Source organism: Lygodium microphyllum, chromosome 1, assembly GCF_053477565.2.
Source record: "Lygodium microphyllum isolate KBCC chromosome 1, Lygodium_microphyllum_v1.1.10, whole genome shotgun sequence".
NCBI classification, from domain to species: Eukaryota; Viridiplantae; Streptophyta; class Polypodiopsida; order Schizaeales; family Lygodiaceae; genus Lygodium; species Lygodium microphyllum.
This window is the reverse complement of record NC_141135.1, coordinates 102,742,598-102,752,081: the sequence shown is the minus strand read 5'-3', so window position 1 is coordinate 102,752,081 and position 9,484 is coordinate 102,742,598.

Sequence of the window (9,484 nt, the reverse complement as noted above, 5' to 3'; positions counted from 1 at the left end):
CAAAATACGATGTGAACAAGTGCACTTATTTTTCTCAAAATGTGGGAGTAATAAGAAATACATAAGTGGAAAGAGAAAATCTAGTCTATATTCACAAGAGGACGAAGATCTCTACATATAAGAATATTCAATAGTAAACTTTATATGTAAGAGTATTGATTATAACTAGTGTCATGGGTGAGAGTAATGATTGTAACCAATCGATTTATTTGAGGCAAATGACAAAAACTTAGTAAAAACACATAAAAAGGAGGATTTAAACTCACTTAGGGTCAATCAAATAATATTGTCTAAGTGGTTAAAGATTAATCTTTATTGACCTTAGACTTGATCAATGAGGTGCATGTTGTGCATATGTCTTATTTGTAGTAGGACAAAAATGGGAAATCCCCAAGAATGAATATAATGGTCTAGTCTTTGGTGAGCCATGAAGAACAAACGATGAAAAAAATGACGAACAATGCCATATGCCTTGGGCATGTAGTAGCAATGGTAATGGGGACAATTAAGTCATTCAATAATGGTGAAATTTTATGGAGGTGAGTGGAGGAATATTTGAATACATGCGATCAAAGCATGTCCCATGAATTGCTGTAGCGGGAGAAGCCACATTTTGGTGTATTAGGTGAAACTAGATGGATTAGATTGTAGTTCTTGTTCTTGTGCTTTTTTGAAGTTTATCAATGTTCATATTTTCCATTAGAACATAATCCTATTTTTCCTTGCTTTAGGTTAAGAGATGAGAGGCTAGAAGGGGGTGTTTCACTGTAATGTATTGCAACAAGCAGAATCCTTCAAGATGGGGTGTGACCGCCTCCTAGTAGGGTATAGTTTCCTTTGGCAAGTTCCATCTCATTCTCACTTCTTCATGTGGGGTTGTTCCTCGATTTTTAATGAGCCAATGGCTAGCTTTGGAGTAAGAAGTTTAGCCAGATAGATTCCTCTCTTTTTGATTGAATCAGTAATGGGCGAAGTAATAGCCTAAGTTTAGAAGACATTTTCTTCTAGGTCTACCACTTTGTTAGTTCAACTGCATTTCCTGCTATCTAAATGGAAACCCAAGTTTTGAGAAGGCAAGAGATAGGGCCTTTAGCCTTGACTTTTTTTATTTCTTGTGTTATGAGTAGGTCCATTTTGTTTAGACTCTATGTGTATGGAATTTCCTATTTTAGTGAAATGGGAGCTCTATCATCATGAGAGCCCACTGACAGTGTGCCTTTAACAGAGGTAGAACAACAAAAGAATATGTGAGCTAACCTAACCTAATCCCCATCAACTCTTAGTAGTGTGCAAACTTCTTAAAGGGTGAACTCTTAGTGGAAAAAGTATATAGGGCTTTTATCTATATGCACTTTGACTAGCCCAATGCACTTGTCCTCAAGTAGCTAATGAATGAAGTTCTATATGCTTGGTCTTTGCATGCAACACAAAATTCTTTGCTAGCATAATGGCACTTTAGCTATCAATTTGTAACAATGGCATGTCTTTTCAAAGGCCCAAATTTTCCACTAGACCAGTAAGCCCTATAGCTTCTTTATGATTGGTATATACATGCCTCTATGATTGCTATATACTTGGCCTTAGTGGTATATAATATAGCATATTTCTACAAATATGTCATCCATGAGATTATATCACCATACAAAGTAAATATTTTGGTTGACTTTTTGTTGTTGACGCTTCATGCATAGTTTGTATCTATGTACCCAAGTACAACACTATTGATCCTCCCAAGTGGTGACTTACCTATGCATGAACTGGATTCTCATGAAGAGGGAAAAGTAGTAACTCGTGCTAGAACTTGGAGAAAATAAAGTCTACTTGTGATCGGGAGTTGGGAACTTTGGAGGTAAGTAGTGGTATGCTTAATAAAGCCTTATGGGGGAATTCAAAGAAAAACAAGAAAATGTAAGAGGATGTTGCTTTGAGAAAAAATATGAGTAAAGGGAGGAGTAGGATAGTGCAAACAAAGGGGAGAGAAGGGAGAAGCTTATGCATGAACAAGCAAGGCTTGAAGAAGGAAAGGGAAGAGCTATACTTAGGCAAGACATAGAGTATAAGAAAAGCACAAACACAACATAAGTTTTTAGAGGAGTTCATAGCTTGATCTCATAGGCAAGAATAGAGCATGTATGTTGTTCATAGTAGTGAATAACTGATGTAATAAAATTCAACGTACTTCTAAGTGCACCCAGGTCACGTACAAGAAGCCTCTTCTTACGTATGCTTGGCAGAAGCTTGGTGCTTATCAAGAGGAGTTAATGAGTGAATCTGGGACTGATTTGGATTGATTAAGATAGTTTTATATTGTTATAAACAATATATTACTACTATAATATTTCTTCCTTAATCTCTACAGGGTATTGAACCACTTATAGGAACCATATATGTCTATGTATGCCTTGGGCATATGCTTGGAGTATGTAAAGGATTGATTTTGAATGCATCTTGGATAGTGAAAGACTCTTTTTTATTGCTACAAATATATAGAGAACATGATTGAAATTAGAGCTTGAAGATATCAAAGGTTTTTCCTTGATTTCTATACATACTATTAGTGGAAGTCTTCTTGGTTGATGGTATTTGATAGTTACTACATGTATCTTGGGTTTTTTAATGACATATGGAGTTTATTCATTGGATTGAAGCTTATGTATAGTAGATATTTTTTCATTATCAGGGTTTCATTTAAGCCATCGTCTCACGTAGATTGGGCTATTGTCCCAAAACATAGGATTCTTATCTATTGACTAAGGATTCAATCTAAGGTTTCTCTATAGATTCATAGGGTGATTCGTGGATCTTAAATTAAGTCTCTCTTCTTTCTTCTTAAAATATCATATCCTTATTCTGTGCACCTCTTCTCTTCAAGTTCACATGATTAAGGCCTTCAACTAAATATACCCCGACATTTGGTGAACCTGACATAAATGATGTTAGAAGGGTTATAGGATGGGTGATACTTCAGGTTCTTCTATAGGAGCATTTGATCAGATAAGAAAATTAATACATACATTGAATATGTATTTGCAGTTGTAGCAACAACACTAGCAACAAGGATGCATGAATTGTAGCTCAAGGTTGCGATACTAGATGATCATGAGCAGGCTGTAGCCCTTAAGGCTTCGATTAGAGAGGGGTTTGTTTACTGATCCATATGGTGTGATAGCCCTTCGCATGTTTGGCAAGAGTGTAATTTGTATGAAGATGCACTAGAAAGAAATCTAATTTTTTGGAAAGAGGGAAATATTCATTCAAGGAAGACATGTCTTCCACTCAACCCAAGATTTAGAAAGGTGGGATGTAGAAAAAACTTGATGATTTGGCTACCAAGAATGTGCATGTGATTGTGGAAGCTACCATTTTTGGGCTACAAATTGAAAAGGCTCCAAGAATTGGTATTTTTGGAAGCAAAGCAAAGATTTAGGCTCATGCAATGCATGCAACTAAAAAGGTTAAAGTATCTAAGGTCGAATTAACTAGTGTATCAATAGGTGTATCAATATTGTATCAATAGGTGTATCATTATTGTATCAATAGGTGTATCATTATTATCTAGCATTGTATCAATAGAGAAAATCATCATTATCTAGCATTGTATCAATAGGTGATAAGCATATGAATGCTCCTCACTTTCAAACCATGCTCATTTACAAACATATTTTCTTTCTTCAAAGTATTCGACTCTTGCATGTGTTGAATTTTCCATGCCTTTGTACTTACTAAGAACATATTTTTGAAGGTGATCAAAGCTGCATGTGAACTCTTTATATTTCTAATATACATATACCTTACCATAGTATTTTCAATGACTATAGATAACCAATACATCACTTTTTATCTTTTGCATTCCATTCTTTCCATACATTTAATTATTCTACATTCATAGGATCACTTAGCTCTGATTCCTTTTCTTCACATGATAGAAACTTGTAAATGCCTTATTCAATAAGGAAGTTTTATCATATAAAACTTCCATGATATGCAGTTGATTTTGTCTAGCTTTTCAATAATAGGATTTTCATTCTTCTCATCTATTATAACAAAACTAAGTACCACATAACAAGCAAGCCTTCTATAACAACCTTTCACAAGAAGTGCACAACAATAAACTAGGTAATCTATTTTACTCACAACTCAATAATACATATAATCTCTGCAACTTCTTTGCATAGATAAACCTTGTGTTTGCTTCCTAACAAACACACCATAACTTACAGACTTGAAATATGTAACATGTATATCTAATAATGAGCTTTTACTTGTAGAACATATACCGTTCTACTTGCATAACAAATCTCAAAACAATCTGAGATTTTCACTCTGCCATGTTTTGGTATCTCCACATGTGTTATCCAAGGAAAGAGTGAGAGAATGGGAGAGCTTTTTACCATTGCTTGCTTGCTCAAATCCTTGCTCCTTCTCCTTTACTTCAACATCCAAAATTGACCTCTCTCAGTGGTGCATCTCTAGTACTATGTCACGAATCTTATGGTGGGGGAACTTGTTTAAGTTGCTATGTCGAATATACATAATACATACAAGAGGAAACTCATTCAAATACAAAGTCGAATATACATGACGCATACAAGAGGAAACTCACTCAAATACAAAGTATAGATAAGATATAGCATAAAGAAAAGTGGCATGCTAGGTCAAACAATGCATAACAGACTATATTGATCAGCTAGCACTATAACTATACCACTTGTAGATAGGTGTAACTAACCAAATATAATAAGTGATGAATCAATGGGATGTGAGGATCATAATGGACCACCGACGTGCTAAGTGTAAATATGCTAGCCAAGTGGTCCATTATCAATGTCCGCATGTGTTAAGTTTGCCATCTCAACACTAACGACTATGTTAATCACTTTATCACATGTTCAAAAGATTAAAATGCACAATGTTTTATCATTAGATTCATAGCATCATAGAATATTTTTTCATAAATTGTGCCTTGTATGCTTGTGTAATGGATCACATCAATTACATAAGATAGCCTCAATGCATGAGAGATATAAATGTTCTTAGTTGGACACACAATGAATGATTGGGTAGCCCATGTTTGAACAATCTTAATTGGACATGCAACAAACCAACATGAGTGGGTAGCTTATGTATTTTCATTGCTAGTGGTATGTTAGTAAGAAATATTTGTGCTAGGTCAAAGGCAACGAGTTGAACTATCAATCTATATTGCACGGCTTTGTGGGGATGAGACTGGAGATGGTGTTGTTTTCATATTCTATGGTGGGTGATATATGAAAAGGTTTGTGCCTTTGGCATGAGATTGCATTGTTCATTTTCCATGCTTCACATTTAAATCATTAATATAACTACAATATACCTTCTAACATGATAGATAGTGGGTCTTACCAAACTCTGATTTCAAATCAAAGGGTGGTGTCTACCTTGTCAAAGAAGTATCGGAGGATACGAGAAGAAAATAAGCTCATAATAACCATGGAGTAACAAAAGGGAGTATACCTTAGATGTATAGCTCTTATATGGCAGTGATCTCTAGCCAAGAACTTGTAACCTTATAGATCTTGATAGATGAATCCAAAGCTACAAGAAAGCCCAAAATTAAAGCAAGGATTTGTGTTGTTGTCACTATTCAAATATTGGTCTTGCATTGGTGTTGATCTCTTACATATGCTTTCTCTTCTACTATTCTAGCTTCATCTCCAATTGACAAGATATTCAAGGGCTAGGCTATGCAAGACAAACATATGGCACTCTATAAAAATGTTCATAAGCAATACAATCTTCATTGTATCTGTGACAAGCAATGTTTCAACATCGATTAGACATATTCATGTAGGGCTATCTTCATGTGAGTCCAAGCAAGTTGTCTGATTTTATGAGGCAAAATCCACGTACACTATCGTTGGAATTGTTACACATCCATGTAATAGCACCATTTTCTTAGTACTTCTACCACTTTCCTCGCTGCAATAGTCTACCAGCATTGGTTTTTGGTGTAGTTGAGTGGTAGCTATACAAAATGGTACAATTTATAGAAAGGATGTTTGGGTAGCCAATCCAAGATAAGTTTTGTAAATGAAACAATGAAATCCTAGGCCCAAGCTATAAGGCAATGTATATCAATCCATATGATTGGTGATTCTAAGTAATACAATATTCAATATATTTGCAACAAGCTATGCTTCTACATCAATTAGACTATTCGTGTATGGTTATCTCCACATGAGTACATGCAAGATGTGTGATTTGTGAAGAGAAACCTATGTATACTACAATTGAAATTGTTGTTTACATGAAATTGCACCATTTTCTTGGTGTCGATAGCCCTTTCCTTCATTTCAATAGTCTTTAAGTGTCATGGGCTAGTGTTTTGTGTATTTGAGTGGCAAGTGTACAAAATGGTATAAATCCAAAAAGGGATATCAATATGAATCCATACTCCAAATTTTAGCCTACATATTGGATGTGCCTTAGTTTTGTACAATACTGTACATTAGTGAATTTTATGTTTTATCAAAGTTTAGTTATAACTTTGCTAATATCAAAAGTCAATTTAAGCTAAAGCTAACTTGATCCAAGCTAGATACTATTACCTATAGCTAGTTTTTCGTGCACATAGTACCTTCACTTGAAAATAAGTTTCTATTAGCTTTACCTAGTAGTAGTCTTTTTAGTGTGTAATCTTCTTTTTACTTTTCATGAGGATTTTGTATTGATGTTTATTTTTTCCTTGATGTCTATTACATTATTCCTTGTCAATATACCTTTAATTTCATTGTAGGCATTTGTTTTCTAGTTGCCATGGCCTCACAAGGAGGTTAATATATGTTTCCTCTAATAGTGGATTAATTATTCTATGGGTAGAATGAAAAAAGATGAATATACTCCCTTTCAAAGATGTATTTTCTTCACTGACTATAGTTTTCACCACTACAGATGGACAATATCAAAGCCGCCAATGCATTGACCAACTTTGGAGGACACTCATACTTTGCTTACAAACATTTATTTGCCTAAAAATATGTTGTAACATCATATCCGTTAATGCAAATCAATTTTCTTTTCTAATTGTAGTTTTCACCACTACAAATGGATGATATCAAAGCCACCAATGCATTGACCAACTTTGGAGGAAGCTCACACTTGGCTTACGAACCATTCTTATCCTACAAACATGTTGTCAAATCATATTAATGCAAATCTATCAATATAACACATTGTTCCCTTTAATGTGGAAGTGTTCCTCTTTTGTATTCAACTTTTCTTGATAATGGATTTAATGGCCTTGATGAGGAGGCAAGATAAGGTAGATTTGGGGTGATGCTAATGGGTACACCATAATGTGAATAATGCACTAGTTTTGGGGACATCTGCATCTAAACCAACACATATTAAAGCCAATGGCATGCTTAATAAAGACAATATATAATATGCATTTAGAGAAATGAGATAAAGTTGGGAAGTGTTGCAACACTTCGATTACTTTGACAAGTATTATTGTACTTTATTGTGAATGGGAGAGAAGTGAGGATGTCACATGATCATGTGGTGTGCACATACACAAGGACATAGCACATTGAGTTTTCACATTGACATTGAGATGGCTCTTGATGTTGGACTCTCTTTGGTGAATTCTAAACCCTCTATATAGTCTTTATATTGGTGCCAACAAGTCTAACTCAAATGATGCCAACAAATGGATTGGATAGGATCTTGTTCCTATGTGTATATCCTCAATGTCAAAGGAAAGGAACTACAACCAATCCAATTGCTTAGGTTACATGTTGTACTACATGATTGAATGAGATGCTTAATAGGTAATTAATATTTTCCTAAGGTTCAAGGGCTATATACTCTCAACTCAAAACATGTCAAAGCAATATTAGTCCAAAGAATGATAGAGCTTTTATGAGGATAGGTAGTTTGATTTTGAGTACGTAAGAAAATGGGAATAACTCTCAAAAGGCCTCACATTGATAAGGTTTTGATTTTAAAATGTGCATATTGACATTATTTGTGAGTTTTTAGAAGCAAATAGATATTCTATTATGCCTTTGGGATGTGAAAGAGCAAGTTTTCATAAGGTTTTGATTTTAAAATGTGCATATTGACATTATTTGTGGGTTTTTAGAAGCGATTAGATATTCTATTATGCCTTTGGGATGTGATGTGCAGGGTTTGAACTCACACACCCCCATAACTCAACCCACATCCAAACCGCTATGCCACGACCCCATTGGCATTATTTGAGAGTTTTTGATACCAATGTTACAAATAGTATGTTATGAGTTCTTTAGGTGATTAATTTGAGGATAAAGTAGGGCTTTTAACATCTTTTTTTAAAAAAATAATGTGTGTTTATATTAAGAATAAGAATATTTACATCAAGCACAGTGGTGGAGATAAGTCATAGCCTAGGTATTAGCCTTCATAGCCTTGAAAAAGGCTTTAAACATTCTATCATTTTTCCCAAGTGCCCCCAAAAACATCCAAAAATTCTTGCCAACATTTGACCACATCCAACCCATAGTATCTTTTAAACGCCTAGAATATCTTGCTATACTTGAAATTTCACATGAAGCAAATGCGACCAGCACGAATCACATCCCACATTGCCAAAGACACTTCAGTCAATTTACCCTCAACCCCATTTTCGGAGAGAGAACCCTGTGGAAGCCCGCCCTATCCACCTAGGTTTTTAGCTCCCTCCAAAGAGATGTGATCTCAATACAATTCCACAATAGGTGTAGCAATGTCTCTTCCTCCCTATTGCACAAAGGGCACATGGGAGAAATGCTTTTGGCCTTTGCCAATCTTTCCCCACTTGAAAATTTATTCAACAGGATCCTCCCAACATAAAAATTCAATCTCGTAGCAAGAGTCCATCTCTAGAACCTCCTCACCCTCTTCTTCCATGTTTTGAGTTTGACCTAAGGGTAATATTTCTTCCAATGTCTGGCAAGTCTAAATGTGTGTCTACCTTCATAACACTCAAAGTCTTTCCTCTTGGTTTCATCCCACAAGTATTTCCTTTTCTTCATGGCCATTGACTCGAATGGATGATAGGTTCTCAGGAAGGGGGCTATGGGCCAATCATGTGTCTTTCTCTCATGCACTTCTTTCATCCAATTAGCTCCACGGTCAAACAATTGTTGCCATCTATGGGTCACTTCTTCCAACAAAGGGAGACATAGTTGCTTACTAACCCATATTTCCATCCACCTCCTAATACCCTTGTTGAAAAGACCTCTTGAAATCTTAGGACACCTATAGATAGGAACAAAATTATCTTCATATGCTCCCCCAAAAGTCCATATGACTTGCCCCAAGGAGTCATCACCCTTTCCCTCCATATTTCTAATCCATTTTGTATCTTTAAGGTAGGCTCTCCAAGCCTTGACTAGGCACCTAGCTATCTCAAACTATGAGACTTTGATCTTGACTTGCTATGCCGGAAGTACATCTTGCCATCAAATGCCATCCCAAAGGC